General features: G+C 31.7%; 1 pseudogene; it reads right to left on the bottom strand.

Moving 5' to 3' along the window:
- LOC128161021 (uncharacterized) overlaps positions 1–17,188 on the bottom strand; it is a 29,144-nt pseudogene extending 11,956 nt beyond the window's left edge.
- Positions 17,189–18,646: the final 1,458 nt, after the last annotated feature.

The following is an 18,646-nucleotide window of genomic DNA, read 5'->3' as shown; positions in this document are numbered from 1 at the left end:
TTGGGTTACTCGAAAACTGCTTTTGGTTTCAACTATACGCACTGAAGTGTTAAGCAGACCTGTATTAATCTTATCATCCTACTCCCTGTAATTCCTGCCCCTTGTATATTCCGAATACACTTGTACCGTCTGCTTTCAAGGTTTACTTCTGTTCGGGGTTTAATCAGTGTCTACTCTCGGTTTACTTGGGGTTTACTCTGGGTTTATTCTGGGTTCACTCTTGTAAACCCAGAGAAACCAAGAAAGTAAACCAAGGGGTTAGTTGGGGTTAACTTTCTGTTAGGTTGGGTCTAATCGGTAATATTTCTCTCTCTCCCTCTCTCTCTCTCTCTCTCTCTCTCTCTCTCTCTCTCTCTCTCTATATATATATATATATATATAATTATATGTATATATACTGAGTCATTAATACTATGATGAAACATTTACATTTATTAACCAAACGATGCGAAGAAAAACCATATGGATTTTTTCATTTTTTCTCAAAATTAAAATCTTTCAAATTATGTTATCTTTTTCATTAATAATGAGTGAATTTCATTAAAGTAGAATTATTCTAATTGGATAAATATTTCTTACGTTTTACATTTGTTATAATTAATAACAATAATTATCTTTACTTTTAGTAAACAAAATATTATTGGTTTAATGATTAATGCTTGTTAAACGAGTTAACACGGACAGTCTTGCCGCGGTTTACATGAACATCACGTAAGACACACAGCATTCTCTACTTGATCGAAATCACCTTAATGTCATGGAAAACGGCGAAAGACATGATTTGAATTTTGTTGTACACCGTAAAACCGTAAAAATATTTTGATCACATGACATGTATAAATATGATTTTCATGAGTAATGGCTCCATGATCATCAAATATATTATAAAAATAAGTCAAAGTTACGACCACCTACAAGGGCTTATAAATCAAAGAATTACATTTAAAATGTGCAGGTAGCAACAATTTAAGGAAACAATCCTACATGTAATATATATTTCAAATTTTGTTCGTTTGCTATGATGAAACTAATATAATGCATACGAATTCCAACTTAAGTCTAGGACAGCTTCTTGATCCTGGGGCCAGAACTTGTAATTACCAATTTACATGAAGCTGTCATTGCTTAGTAAAATAAGAAAAGCGAGACATGATATTTTTTCACATTGTGTAATAAAACCCATACAAACAGTTACTGTGATGGGCCAAGCTCAAACACTTTATAGATAACAAAGACAATTAAAAACTTAATGGTAAACCGTTACACATTGCTTGGACTTCATTCTGTAGTAATTTTAAAACAATAGACGCATGTGCACCATCGATACAAATCTAATTATAATCAGATCATCTTCATAAAGTCTATAACTATTCTTTTTAAATTTTAAGTATGACTCGCTCATTCCTATATGAGTTTTTATCTCCTTTGACACTTACTATAAGCTGATGCTGTAGGAACATATAGTTTATATCTAATTTAAACCAGTATTCATATAATTTCTTTAAAATATACTTAGGGTCATTATCTTGTTTTAATTATTTTTTTTCTTAACTATAACACTCAATAACTGTAAGAACACGCTTGTCTTTTACCTCACATCTAAAAACATTTGTAAATTCAAACCCTGACGCGATTGAGTTTCACCAAACGCTGCTAGTGAGTGGTTTAATTTAATTTGGAGAAGATTTAAAAAAGTAATTAATTTTATAAAACTCATTGACATATTATTGAAAAAAGGGATATATGAAATAAAAACTGGTTTTGTTAAAATGTTTTATTTATTTTATTGTTAGAAAATAACACGAAAAAAAAGTATATCCATTACTTACATTCATGCAAGTGGGTTCCCTTAAACTAATGGGTTGAGGGAAGCGGCGATATTGCTTATACCCAATGTACGAATAACATCCACTAAAACATTATGAATTAAACAACGAAAATTAATTATAGTTCATAAACACAATCGCACATATGTGAATAACAAAATAATTAGGTTATCGTAAGTTTCTATCTGTACTTTGAAAGATGTAAAATGCTTTTGCCATAACTGTGAAGTAAACGCATCATTAATTATCACGACTCACAAATTTGAAACATAAAAAAGCTTTCCAAATTGCATGATAATGCATTAAAATATAATCAATTCACTGTCATACTAAAAATAATTCTAAAATATTTTCTACATTAAGGTTTACAAATCCAAAAAAAAAATCAATATTGAAAATTTAAAATCCCTTATAACTTAGGAGACTAACAATTGAGTTTTAATGGCATATTCGGAAAATACCTTTTTATAAATAAAGTATATAAGATACTTAATAACATAAATACAAATACTAAACATTTTAAAAGTAGTGTATTTAGTTAACAAAATAGAAGATGCAAATTAAATGAAATCTTGTTGCGAGCAACGAGTATATTTTGTTTTTGAGAAGGTTTTTAAACTTTAACTTTTAACCCTTATGGGTTCTTATTATTTAGTCAAGGCACATAGTTTGTACAATTAAGGTCAATATCTAGTAAATGATTCAATACTGTCTTTTTGGTGCTAGAACTATTATGACGTCATAATTGATTGGTGAATTGTTTCCCTTATTTTACGGCTTGAAAGGAATTATGTAGAAAATAAAACAATATTTTGACCTTCTATATTAAATCACGGGATAAGTTATCCCGGTACCTATATTCTATTTGACATCATTTTAAAGAGGAGGTCAAGAGCTTGTATAATGCCGTTTTTGGAGAGACTGTAGGCATTCTAGATATATTTCATTAGTCAAAAATGGACAAAACTCTGAAATTTGTTACTTTTATCCTTCATATTTCATAGAAAATTATTGTTTAAAACATGATTTTTCATTGTGTTTACCAAAAAACCAAGCCCCAGTACACACTATGAAACAAAGATTTTGTTATGAAGCATCATTAAAAGAGTTTATATCTTGAATTTCATAAACCTGTAGGCACCTTTCATTTACTAGATTTTGACCTTAATAAAATCTAGAATTTACACTATCCTAGTTGATTTGTTTGCATAGAAATCTTTAAACTTGTAACAAAGTAGTTTTTGAGAGGGCAGTCGAAAGAATTTACCTAAATATCACTCTATTTAAAATTTAAGAACTCAATGGGTCACAGTCTTGGTCCGGTGATCATGATTTTAAGAATTTGCAATCCACACTATCTAAGGATATTTGCATATAAGGACCATATGGTAGCATTACAATTCTTGAGATGAGGACTTTTTAAAATTAACCCTATATATTTTATTCTCTCTCTCTCTCTCTCTCTCTCTCTCTCTCTCTCTCTCTCTCTCTCTCTCTCTATTAGCTTTGTTATAAATCATGGCATTTTCTAGAGCGGTACTTCATAGTGAGAAGAAGTGTCTGTTTTAAAGACCACATCGTATTTTTCACTGTTTTGTTATTACCTCCTCTTTATAGTTTAATCATTATCATAATATTGATTTGATTTGAACATATTTTATTATGCAAATATACATTTACATAAATGGATTAGGCAATGCCTATGTACATTAAGCCTTCTCCATAAATATCATAATATTAATGATTACATTAAACAAAACATTTGCCATTAAAACATAATGCAATTATACCTGTGTCATAAAATTTAAAAAGTACGGTTAAATATGTGTAAACGCATTGTATTAATTATGCATTATAGAAAACTCCTTAGCACGTGAACGCAAACGCGTTCGTTGAACTAGCATTCCCCAACGGTACAAACCATAATATCACAAAACTACAAACTATGAATAATGATAATTGATAACCACTAACTAGTTGTTTGTAAACTCCACAGAATTGTTGTGTCCCACTTGCTTAGCAAGTTCCGGGGTGTGAGGTAGCCATTTTAAACAGGTGCGAGTATTCAAGATTTTGGCTGCTTTCTTGATGATATCGTAACTTCGTTGTCGTACTGTACATCAACAAAATAAATAAACAATTGACAATGTTACTAAATGTAAAACAACACAAAGCGGCTTTAAAAAATGTTGAAAACAAATTGAAATACTATATAGCATATGCAAGGTAGGTTAAGGCAACTCCAAGTTTAATGATCGTGGAAATTTAAAAAAATTGTTTATTTGGAAATAAAGCGAGCTGAATATTATTAAGAAATTAATTTGTTCATTCAAAATTCGTCTTCGTCCGCCGAAATCATATCACTAATAGAAGCTACCATACTTTGTTTTTCCTTTGATTGAAATATCAGAATTTCATTGGTTTAAACATGACATGTTGCTGTTTGATATATCTATGTCTGGGTGCTTGAATTAATATTCGCTATTATCGCCAACGCTCCGCCGACTTATCTATTTCCTAATATTCAATATAGAGATACTGTCTCGTAAATTGCCCTTTGAATTCTTTTTTTTTAAATTAGAGTAGCTATCGTTTAAAATTGCTTTTCTTTGTTGTGTCTAGAGCAAAACAAGGCAACGTCCGGATTTGCTCAAACGTCTATGGAGGAAAGGAAGAAAAGGTGTGAAGTCAAATAGCAACAAAAAACACTGAAAGTAAACATAAGGTACAGCGAAAATTTTCAAGCATTTGAAACGTGAGAATAAAAGTTTTGAGAATTTCGAAAGCGTAAAATTTGACCAGATGTAAGTCCACTTTTACGAGGATTTTTATACAACATATAGAAATTCTTTCACATGATAGTCCTTGGGAAAACAAAACAAACTAATATATTTTTGTAGTCAGTTAGTAACAACAATAAAAAAGAAAAAGGGTACTATTTGACATTTATACATATATCTATACCGCTATTTTGCAAAAATTCAAAAAGTTTAATACTATCCTGAAGTGCATTTGTGAGTGTGGCTTAATTATTTGACGGACAATTCGCTTATTTATTAGGCGTTGTTGCTAGATTTTATTGTGATTAGGATAAAATTGATTAATTAACATTATTTACCCTCCAAATTGTTTAATTTCTGTTATATTAATACACCATATTTTTTTTGATTTAAAGCAACAAAGCATTTTTCAGGATTCTTTCAGGGAAGTTTTTTTTAAAAAAAAAAAGGCTTTTTATTTTTTTTTTTTGCCAATTTAGAATCCTCTCTTCATAAGGATGCTTAGTACCTAATTAAGCTTCTTTGTTCCGTAGAAATATAAAAAATATATTAACGTTTGCATACAGACATACAGACAGACGGACGGACGTCGGGAAACAGGCTATTAGAAAAGCTCACTTGAACCTTTTGATCAGATAAGCTATATGCATAAACGACAGCTTTTTGAAATAAATGAGACACATGCTCCCTAATTGTTACGTCACATTGATCGGAGTATTTTACCTCATTAGAATGCTGAAAGTTGCCTAACCATACCTTGTACACTTTGCAATTGAGATGACCTCACCAATGCTTGTTTTGTCAATGGTGTAAGGGACGATAGCTTTCGGCCATTTTCTTGCGGACTTTAAAAAATTTCTTTTTTTGGTGTGAATCTGATAAATAAAAAAAATCAGGTATATATATATATATAAATATATATATATATATATATATATATATATATATATATATATATATATATATATATATATATATATATATATATATATATATATAATCAAATTGTTCTTATATTATTTATGTATGTATACATCCACCCCCCACCCCACCCCCATATAAAAATTAATCATATCAAGTTATTGGGCTGATTATATAAATATAAATCACTCTATCTAACATTGACTTTCTTGATAATTTAAATTATCAATTTTGCAAAAATCACGCTTGGTAAATCTTAAAACTCTAAATTTATCGCTAAAATTAATTGTTTTAGATGTCCTACATTCTTAAAACCTTTCGTATAGTACTGCATGCATATGTTCATCGGTATCGATTGTAACATTCCAGCAGGACTTTCAGCAAGAAAATAAAAACAATCGCGAATTTTGATATATTTCGGTTAGAAAAATGATTAAAAGAGATGGCAACAAAACTTAAGTTCAAACTTAACATTTTGTAAAAGAGAAAAATATATACCTAGTCTCATTGTGCCATCAAAACATCATTTAATAAGAAAAAAGAAAAGATTTTTTTACATTTAGATCCGCAGAGCATTCCCAGTTCCCTTCTTCGTGCCTTATTTAAAAAAAAAAACGCTTTGAGGTAGTAAGAATTGTAGAATGTTCGTATCATTTATGGTTAAGATCCATTAGTTGTCTTACGTACGATCCTGCGCTTGATTTATTTTCACTCTCTGTTTATTTCTATGAAACGATCTCCAATATTCCATTGACAACGGCTGTCATTTAAAATCATATGATGTAAATAAAATGTCAAATTTAAGTCTTCGGTATGATATAAATTTTGAATTTCTGATCATCTGTAATACGCGGGTCTATTGCAGTCAAAAGATTAAAACTCTCAAGACATGCACAACTACTATTCTCTATTGAACTGTGAAAATATAACCAAGATGAGGACACCTAGCTGATTGTCTCTGTAATAACATCGGACAAATAATACCTCAAAAAATCTGTTCTGTCTCTTTAAGTTTATATATGCAAGCTGAAAAATGAAATGATTCTACTAGGTTTGTAAACATGTACTTGTACATTGCTGTGGTATAAATATATGCTCTTTTAAAACTCCTTACAACAACCATACCTCATAAGGTGTTTCCAGCAGTTTTTCGAGCTTGCTTGCATTGGCAAAGGCTGTCAATTCGGGATGCAACCCTTTAACCTGTTCATAAATATTTAACACCCAACATTTGCAAGTATACTTATTTGCATTAAACATTTGTAGAAAATATGTTAGAAAGTTATTGATTGGTGTTGAAATTCAAAAGTTGTTTAATAGAAACTCTATATAAAACTATTTCTTTTAATTTTAACTTTCCACTTATCAAACATTTTGGTCGATCGGAATGCAATTGATGTAAAACTCATGTTATTAGTTGTTTCCTTTTCGTAAACTGGCATTGTGTATAATACCAACATTTTCATTCTTCATGAAAATTTATCAAACAACAATTTCACGGGTTTTTTTTTTTTTTTTAATTTTTTTAAAAAGAGTGTTTTGCCTTTAAGTGCAATCTGTTTATGGAAATTCAAGCTAAATGAACTTTAAGTACAAATTCTTTTATAATCATGTCCTTTATAAAAAAATATTAAAGTTTTAAGTTTTATGAATCACTTTACAAAATAATTATATTACATAGCACATTATTCTAGTAAAGAAAATTTTTGTTCACATGTCTGTCTGATATTCGCTGATACTACTTTATTTCTTTTAATATTTTGGTGAAGTATGCATTTGTTAAAATAATTATCTGACACCAGGCTTGGGGTAATGCTAAATGTAATGGTAATGCATTACATGTTTTCAAAGTAATGCTAGTAATGTGTAATGCCACAAAATTAGCATTACAAGTAATGGAAATGTAATTCATTATTTTCCAAAATTTAGTGTAATGCTGGCATTACATGGCATTACTTTGCATTACTATACCTATTTATGCATGTTCACTTTAAAAAATGTGATGAATAAATGAATAGCTGAAATTGAATTTGATTAACTTTATTATAAAGAAGAAAGAAATAATTCTTGAAATAAAAATGTTTTAGTTGTATTTAAAAAGTTTTATAAAATTTCATTTTTAAATTGTTCATATTACAAGATATAACAACACAGTTTCATAACATTTTTATGAGTGTTGTTTTTCAGAGTTTTAAATCATTTAAACAATTTACTCCAATTAGTTTGCACTTCAATAAAGATGTGTCAACAACACACTATGCCCCCAGGATAACCAAAGTATCAAAACAATCTATTGTTATAAGAAGTGCTAAACACTAGTACTCCAATTCCCTTCCCTATGCCATGTCCCAATAGAATAGGGGATAGACATGCACCTTTAAGGGCAAAATGAATGCACTGTCCATCCATGATGAATATCAAAATCACTTCCAATATTATAACCCATTTGAATATAATCTCTCTCTCTCTCTCTCTCTCTCTCTCTCTCTCTCTCTCTCTCTCTCTCTCTCTCTCTCTGTTGTACATGTATATTAAGTACATTAGTTTGGACTGATAGAAAATACGAGATTAATGTATTTTTTCACTTAATATATCTTAAGATATAGATTGTCAAACAACTCCCAGCTTCCACTGCACCTGTAGAATGTTTATTTAGTATAGCTTGGAAAATTTTCAAACTAATAGGATGCAGTTTTGAAACTTTGATCATAAAGTGCAACAGTAATCTTTTGTCTTAAAGTGTCCTCGGCATAAAGAAATCCAATTAAAATATATTAAGAAATATAACTGGGGAAAACCCTCTGTCTATAAATTAATACAATTAAGTGTCCAAAATTATAAGGATTTGCGTTATCTGGGGAAATATCTCTATTTAGCTTTTTATTAACCGCAACATTATTCCATAAATTGTTTTCTATTATGCACGAATTCTGTGTCTCTATATCATATCTGACATTGTATCATGCCAAATGTCTATAAATATCTATTTACTTATGTAATATGTTGTTCATAATGCCACAAGATTATATATATTGAGAAAATAAAGAATTACTCTTGTATATATAGTCATTGAATTTGAACCTGATACTGAACATGAACCTGTAGATATGTTAAAGAGTGTTTTATATTTGAAACATTTGCAAAAACTCTTTATAAGCATTACTTTTTAAAAACAAAGTAATGGTAAGGTAATGCATTACTTTACTCATGTAATAGTAATGTAATGCATTACTTCAAGAAAATCAAGTAATGGTAATGGTAATTTAATGCCCAAATTCTTGAAATAATGGTAATGTAATGCATTACTTTACAATGTAATTCGCCCCAAGCCTGTCTGACACATATTTTTTTCTGTTTTAACTTAAATTTTTATTGATGATGTTGTTTCGGATTTTACCTTAAACACATCGCCGTTTTTTTCTACTGCCATTCCTTCCAGCAACACCATTAATTTTGTATCTTTTGGGTCTACATCCTAGAAAAAATCGGAAGAAAAGTACAGAGTCACTATTTTGCAATCCATGGCACTTACACACATTTGAACAATAAAAGAAACTAAACCTCGTTACGAGTAAAGAGCAATTCTTCCGTCCGATTTGTTTTATATGATACAATGATATATCGATACTCTCTGCCAAATCTGCGATCTTGTTGAAAGAGGTTTTTTGGTCTCGGGACCGGAAACGGACGAACAGAAGTTATAAATGAAATTAAAAGCTGGTATTTCTTGTACATTTGCCTAGTGTATATCAATGTTTACCAGTCTAAATGAAACACCCAAGCTATTAAATTGTTAAAAACATGAATTGTTTGAACTCTTCCGGTGAGTTCTGGAAGCTATGGTTAACAAAATAAACACATCCTCAATCAATTGTATATCATTTATAAAATGTTTGTGTCTCAATCACTTACAGTGACTAAAATCTCGCGAGTATCATTTTTGTGAAAAGGAAAGCTACTTAATATATTTATTATATCGCACCGGGAGTATAATATGTTTGCTTATATATCATTGTATGGTTAACATAATTATATAAGATTTTATGCTGATATATTCATCCCATGTAAAATAAATGAAAAAAAAAAGAAAAAATGATTTTTAAGTGCTTCCGGTGACAACCGGTAGTTATGACGAATCAACCAAAATAATTTAAACACAGATACATTCTTAGGGCTGTCATCCAATTAACTTTGGTTGTTTAAGCCGTCACCGTTTTTGAGCTATCGTGGAGTCAATGTTTTTTTTACTCTGAGCAGGTAACGGACAAACGGAAGTGTTCAGTGAAAATAAAAGTTAGAATATCTTTATATTAGGCAACTGTACTTCTTTGTTGATTAAGTTTACTAAAATTGTCTAAAAGAAAACCCATTTAAACTTTTAAACAACTTTATTGGTTTGAACCATTCCGTTGAGGACCGACAAAATGAAAGCAATTAAATGGATATTATATCAATGTCTATCATCGGTGTAAGTTTTGTGTTTTGATAACTAGCAGTTTTTTAAGATCTCGGAGATACAACATTTGTTTTAAAACACACTAAGATATTTGAGATATCCCACCGAAAGTGGAATTTTTCTGTTTATTTAACATCGGAAAGATGTAAGAATTATTACTTACAAAATTATTTTCTAAATGCTGACAAAATCTATAGAGCCATCTCTGAGAAATCGTGTGTACAAAAATTGGAAACGGAAGACCTTAATAACTAAATACGATCTCGTTACGAGTAACGAGTAGGCCTTCCATTCAATTCTTAAATGATACGATTAAAATATCAGTGAAATTTCAGAATTCCACCTTAACGACTCCCTTTCAGATAATATATACGATTGTTAATATCCATTACAATGCTTAACATTTTGCTTTTCACATACAGCACATTAAAAATTTAAGATTTTAGTTCCCTATAGTTCCTTATTACGTCATCAATGGGTGTGGCAATGGGTTTTACAGACTAACGCGATCAACAACTTTGCTTCTATAATGCATTACAAAATGTTGATCGTTTTTAAAGTATGTGTAAGAGATTTTACGAGTGTCTTGGTCCCCAATTTAAGGGTCCAGTCCCTTTTTCTTGAGTTCATTCGAAAGGTCTTGCGAATACTAACACCTTTGCTTTTATAATGCATTACAACATGTTCATTGTTTTTAAGTTATTTGTAATAGAGTTTACAAATGTCTTTGCCCCTGAGTAAAGGGGCCAGCCCCTTTTTCTTGATTTCCTTAAAAAGGTCTAAAGAATAATAACTTGTTTTGTTTTTACATCCATCTAAAATTCTTGCTCATTTTTGAAATAGAAATGATTGAATACTTTAGGGGCTATCCCTGTAGATCATTAATGGGGGTGGACATTGGTGTTTTGATTAGTGGAATCGATAAAAATTATAAATGCAATCATTTTCTCTTCTACAATGCTTAACAAACATGTTTCTTTCTTTAGATATATTGCGTCAAAGTTTAAGTACTTTGGCCCCTAAAATCCCTTATTACGTCATTAACAGGCGTGGCAATGATTTTTGCTGATAGATATTGTTACGATCAACAACTTTGCTTCAATAATGCATGACAATATCTTGATCATTTTTAAGTTAATTGTAATAGGGTATACAAGTGTCGTGACCCCTACTTTTAGGGGCCAGTCCCTTTTTTTCTGATTTTGTTAGAAAGGACTTTTGACCCATTAAGGAAAATATTGCATTTTGAAATTTAAGGTATCCTTTAATTTCATCCTGAAATTTTGGTTCATGATAAAGAAATAAACTTCCGAGATGTAAATTTGATAGAGATATGAATCTTGAGCCCCGATGCTAGCAAATATACCACAACAATACACTCAAGATATAAACGAATTCTTTAACTTGGTTTAAGATTACGACTCACAATCATTAGAAGTCAAGGGAACTTGCATGGGACTGTACATGTATGTATTTATGAACAATACTAATTAAGTATAAGGAAAAACCTAACAGTATTGAAATTCAAATACAAACCAATCATACATGTCATAGTAAGTTCATGTATAAGATAAAAAAGAAACAGAAAGCAGCGATGGGGAACAAAACATACCTCTTTATCAAGCAAATCACCGGGACTTCTCGATTTTTCTTTGTTTTGTCGTTCCTTGGATTATCTTTATTTCTCTTGCTATGTTCGTTGTCTTCTTCCATAAAGTCTTTTCTTAAAAATCGTTTTTCCTCTTCGAACCTTTCAATGTTCTGTGTTGAATCACAGAAGTACATTTATTAATTTATTTTCTATGTCTCACTGATCATATCGATGATTTTAAATTAGATTCGCCATTTTTTTCAATGGTTTAGAATGTTTGCCGATGCATGAACAGTATTTTACACGATCTATACTTTTTATGATATTCAAATAGAATAAGCTGGATTAAAAGAAAGTTCAGCATTATATAATGATTCGTAAGTGTGTAAATGATATAAATTATTGTAAATAGCAATGGTGATTTATGATTATATATAACTATAAACCTAAAGATAAGGATTCAATAGTATACGATTATGCTTGGTATAAACGTAATTTGAATTATTTCCTTTTATATTAAGTTCAAATATCCATGAATGTTAATATGATGCAATTGTGTAATGGAATAATAATATCATTTACAGTTTATATGAGCAATTTTTGATAATAAAGAAATTATCAAACAGACTACCAAAATTTCTATCACTGTCCCAAATAAGAAGATCAGATAAAAGACTGTATTACCAAATATTCAATATATTGGTTATTCAGACATCTTCTCACGTGTTAAAATGCCAAAGGTGTAATTAGTTACTCTGGCACAGGCATATCGTTGTTAATTGGTGAAATATTTATATATATATATATATATATATATATATATATATATATATATATATATATATATATATATATATATATATATATATATATATATATAGATATGATAATTTGGATTTAATTTTTACTATCAAGGCCTATAATGAAGTTGAAATGAAATGAAATGAAATGTTAGATTTATCGAAGCATATATATGATAAACAAGAAACAGATTGCAAATGTTAAGCCCAATGTTCTTAGGTTTTTTCGACTTTCATGATATTTATTGATCTTCTACAAAACCAAACGATCATACATACTTAGGGGTGATTGAATGGGTTCACTCAAACTAAAAATCGACGGCAGGTAGTGAATTACTTACTAGTCCGTCTCAAAATTATTTGACAATGACACAACACTGATCGATGCAACATTAAAATCATTCTTGAAACAAGCTGAACGTTTCTAATTGGATAAAGCAAACTTTTATGACACCACCAAGCGTGTGAGGTTTTTAACCCCGTCAAACTCTGCCTATTCGGTCAAGGGTTTATATCAAACGAAGTAGATCAGAATCGCTTGCCATTGGGGGATGTGGAAATTGGACTCCACTGCTGTGTTTATATGTTCTGGTATACTGCCGGATGTAAACGTTGGAAAGAAATTTGATTTCATGAATCCCGGAACATCGACCCCATAAACCGGATTTAAGTATCTAAATACATGCAACACGTTTTAGAAAAATCAAGTTATGAAATACATATTAACTACAATGTATATATAAATCGACTTCAATTAGCAAGGAGGAGGCAAGATGGAAACTTACAAGGAGGTAAAAGAATTATCAGTTAATATTAATATTATTATTATATATAAAAAAGTGATATATGATTTTAAAAATTAATGAGTTTCAATCTATACATATTTAATAAAGGATTCACGATAATGGTATGTAAAATTTTCACAAATAATTGATATAACGTTGTTAATGCACTGGCAATTTTTCAAGAAGATCCGTCTGTTGGTCGAATTGGCCGATATCCCACTAGACTCAGTAAATAAAAATCGGTTAACAAAAGTATTGAAAACAAAATGTAACATTTTCATATTTTCAAAGAAATCTCTTTTTGAACGCATTTTAAAGCAAATAACAAATATGAAAAAGGTGAACTCCTATCTATCAATCTGTTAATTTTTTGTGCTTTTTAACACGCCCCAATTTGCAGAGTTTTTACGATTAACTGTACCAGTTATCTGTTTCGTGGTAATAACAGTAACATCCCTGTACATGGCAATTTGATACTATGCAAAATGTAATTTGAATTATGCCCCTTGAACAGACTAAGTCGTTTAGGGGTTATAATACATAAACAAAATTCATAAAATTATTCGTTTGTTATCATATCGTAATACCCAAAATCGTAGACTTATCAATACTTAATTGTGCAATCAGGCGGTAGACCGTGCTGTGAATCTCTCGGAATTTATTGAATTAATTTTGTTTATACATGTTATATATAGAGAATAATACAGAAGATACCCCTTTTCCAGTGCACAGCCAGTATCAGCTCGATACTTCAATATATGCTTAAAGGCCAAAGGCCCGAGGGATGATATTGACCAAGGGCTGAAACAGTATAATAAAATTAGAAAAAAAACCCCATAAACTTAGGGAAAAATGATTTTAAATATTATTTTAAAGAAGTATGTACATGTATTAAATAAAGATATGAGATCTTATATTGTTTTACCAAACATGTAGCTACAGAACCGGAATTTCCTCAGCTTTTAAAATTAACTGCTCCAAAACATTTACTAGCATTTGAAGTTTTCAACTGCATTACAAATTTGTTGACTTCAACAAATGTTTTTTGCATAAAAACCGAAACAAAAAACAACAACAAAAAACCCCCAAAAAAACCCAACAAAAAACAAAACAAAACAAAAAAAAAAGGCAGAGGAGTGTGTTACATATAGAATATCACACTGTTGTTTTGATCTCGGCCCTGGTATCAGCCCGAGCGATTGGTATCGGCCCAAGAGTGAAGGGCACCGGCCGATACCATCTGAGGGCTGATACCAGGGACGATATCAAAACAACAGTGTGATGTTGTTTATATCGTATATCTAAAATAAAAGACTATTATTCAAATTCAAATTCCATATAAGGAATATAATTTATCATTAAGAAGCTAAAGATTTTTGTTCGGATTTACAAAACTCGTTCGTTTTTATTCGTTTTTATATGTGTTAAGAACTGTAAGAGTTGTCGGACTTTGTTGACAAACCACCGTCGTTTGACATACAGTAGAAGAGAGTCTGTCGTCTGAGACGAAGCACTATCTTCTAGAATTCAAATTTATTGAGAGAGAAACTGCCATCCTACGCAACTTCGTAATGAGTCAAATTCTTTCACTGGGATTTCGTAAGTTTCCTGCATGTCTGATTCCATTCATGAAAATCCATACTGTAAGTTTTAAAGCAAGTTGCTTGAGAACGTTCTTAAGCGCATCCATTACTTTAAGTTAATTAACCACTTAATTTTTACAATCTAAACTCTGGTTTTCTAAGATTAAGCCTCGTACCATCCTTCTTTATACCCTCCATAATTTAAATGTTGAATGATATTAAATAAAGCGTTCTAAATACACTGAAGTATTATATGCTCGTATGCACAACTGACAACGGTTGTAATTATTACTGTGATGTTTAATTATGGTCTGCATACAACACTTACATATAAATATAAGGCAAGTACCCGCTCTGCACTTACAAATGTCTGCAACCCACACCGCAACTCACCATGCACAACACACCATGTACACAACAGCCAGACGACATTCAACAACTCACGCATGCGCACACTCACCCGGTATCAAGTTAACTCGCTCCCATGTACATTCACACCACACTACACTCCCCTCCCCTCTGAAAAAAAGAGGGTACTCCTGTACCTTAATACTTAACATGCCTAAGACAATGTCCATAAACAAGAGTATTTAACAATAGTAATTATGCTCAATGTGGTTGACTATACTTGTTGTTAGTTAATTATTGACTCAAATATAGAAGTTTATAAACTGAAATGATAATAATGGTTTAAAGTGGATATATCTCACATTTTTACACACAGAAATATACTAATCTCATAAACAATTCCTTAATATCATAGATACAAACACTAGCACAATGAGTCAAATCATCATACATGGAATTAAACCTAAAAATATTGAAGAGCAAAATAATTGCCATATGTAAATATCTCTTTTAAACTCACCTAAAGATATGTTAATGAAACACACACATATACTTTGCATCAATATTGCCATATGTAAATATCTGAATCTACACATACATGAACAATGAACAGTCAAGTGTTTTTATATCAAAATCAGAAATGTGTTGAAAATATAAAAAAATTACAGTCACTAAGATATGACACTGAAGTTCCTGATATAAGGCATTCCTTGCACCATAAATAAAAGTTCTTGGACAGTCAGCATCATGGATCACTTTCTCGGTGTTTGGAATATCTTTCCATGTCCCGGGACCACGTAGTCTACCAGACGCAGGATCTTATGTCTATTTGCCTCCTGACGTGCTGGGTCCTGACTCCTGGACCTCCACAGGGACGAATCCTCCATATCCTCCTCCGAATGGAACAGATCACCTACTTCCGCAATGGTACCAAGCTGTGTGTTCTTAACTATGACAGAAATGTCCTCACTGGACTCTCCAATTTGCGGATTAATTCAAAATAGTCTATGTCAAAGTCTCTGCTCACAATAGTGGTATAGAATTCACTTGCTTTTCCCTGGAGACACCAACATAACTGGTCTTTACGTTCTGTAGTCGTCCATCGTGACACATCTGCATATCGGTTGAATTTCACAAGGAAAGATTCCCAATTGGTGGTTCCATCATACTGTAAACCCTTAGGCAAGTACACAGGTTGTCTTACGTGTCGCCCTTGGTTTTCGATGACTTGTGTTGTTTGACGTCGTTCGTAAGTTGGTGCAAGTTGAGGTTGTCGTACATGTTGCTCTCGGTTTTCCATGATTTGTGTTCTACGTCGCTCAAAGGTTGGCGAAAGTTGAGGTGAAGGCAAGGTTCGCCTACGCGTATGTCTGTAACCTGTTGTGGGATGCCCATGACTTTCACCTATAGGTTCTGTATGGTCAGGTTCATATTTATATTCGTGGTTGATCTGATTATTTGTACCATTGTGTTTTGAGGGTAAAATTCGACGTCGTCTTGGTTCAGACAAGGGTTGAGCTGTATGGGGATAATTTTTAGCCAAAGGCTTGTGTCCTATCTCTTTGGGGACAGACTTGGGAATCTTCACATTTAAGTCATCATAGCTATCGTCTAGTAAACTACTACCCATATATTCGGCTAGATAGTCATCCATACCGTCACTAGGAAGTTGTTCAGCATCTTCATGGTCAGAGTGATCTACTGAGTTGATTTCAAGATAATATAACAACTCAGGGGTAATTCTCAGCTTTGGAATGGTGTCTAGATCTTCTAAAGAAATACGGCCATGTTTTCTGAGGTCCCAAATCCGGTCAGCTAACACCTGACCAACACCCGGTAATGCCCTCAGATCTTCATAAGTACAAGTGGTGATATTTATTTTAAATTATCATTTAGGACATTTTGTTTTCTTGAAGGGGGGGGGGGGGGGGGTCACACATATTGTTTAAATTTTGCACAATATTCAAGAATGCACATATACAACTTTATCAATTTCAAATACCTAACAACTATAAAATTAATTCAAAAAACAACGTCTTGACTTATTTATCTTGTGAGTATACGGTAGTTGCATACCACGTGCCTTACCCCTACACATGCCTTAATTTCCGGTGATTAGTCTCACCATTTTTTTTTCTAGCAAAATAAAGACTAAACTATTAATTAAATCCTACCCGAGTCATTGAATAAATCTCAATATAGTTATTGCAAATTAAACAACTGTAAATCTTACTCCAAAACTTCCAGAAAATACTTATATTTGACACTTCGGCGCTTCCCGCCAGAAATTCGATTGCTCGCAGCGCCAGTGAAGTATTATATGCTCGTATGCACAACTGACAACGGTTGTAATTATTACTGTGATGTTTAATTATGGTCTCATACAACACTTACATATAAATATAAGGCAAGTACCCGCTCTGCACTTACAAATGTCTGCAACCCACACCGCAACTCACCATGCACAACACACCATGTACACAACAGCCATACGACATTCAACAACTCACGCATGCGCACACTCACCCGGTATCAAGTTAACTCGCTCCCATGTACATTCACACCACACTACAACACAATCGTTGTGTAGGTTACCTCTTCTTACTTAGATACATATCACTCTTTGGCGCTATTTTTGAAATATCATTTTTCAATGTTTAGCAATAATTAAAAATATTCAGACGTGTAAGGTGATGCTTTGTATTATTTATTTGTTATTCTATCGTTATTTTACAAACTAGTCTTAATTTAAAGCAGAGATATTTGGGATTAGCTATTTTAAATTTGAGGGCAATACACCCTTCTGACGACGGGCTGAGACAGAGAAATATCAGCCCCGAGGGCGATACAACCCTAGCTTTTGGTTGCTGTCTCTCCTAGTCCAAAACACGTGTATCAGGGCTGATACACTACTAGGTATATGATATGGATCCGTATTAGCCCTAGGGCTGATAACCTTTATCGGGCCCAAAGGCCGATGCGAGTTTTGTAATGTTATCTGTATCACACATGCAAAAAGAAGAAGAAAGAAACAAAAAAAACCCAAAAACCCTGTATTTAGTTCTAAGTATGTAATAAATATTGATGTAAATGTCAAATCAAAGAAAGGATAAAAAAAAAAACGTACTACAAAGAGGTAAAAGTATATTTTATCTTATTACGTCACTTTTCCCACTGCTGAAAGTGCAAAGATGTAAATTAGTGGTAAACAATGATCGTTCATTGACGATCTAATGTTTAAAACATATTCAGGAAAGTTTTCAAGCAAACTTACTTTTTTTTAATTCGAAACAGACGACTGATTTTTAAAAAAATATCCGATAGTCACGTGCTATAAACGCAAACTTTCAGGTAAGCCGATAACCAGTCTAACTAAACTTACTACTAAACAATTTGGTAGATGCCAGGATCGGAAAATTTGTTTGAATTAATTGTCGCGCAAATTGTGCTATTATATTGTTGCTTTACTGGAACTTAACAAAAATACTCTTAATACTACTATCTTTCACAAAACGTGCCATTGCTGAAACACAACACAATCGTGACAGAAAAAAAA

The sequence above is a fragment of the Crassostrea angulata genome, chromosome 8 (genome assembly GCF_025612915.1).
Source record: "Crassostrea angulata isolate pt1a10 chromosome 8, ASM2561291v2, whole genome shotgun sequence".
Taxonomy (NCBI): domain Eukaryota; kingdom Metazoa; phylum Mollusca; class Bivalvia; order Ostreida; family Ostreidae; genus Magallana; species Magallana angulata.
Note: the sequence above shows the minus strand (reverse complement) of the source record. Positions and strands in the feature narration are given on the sequence as shown.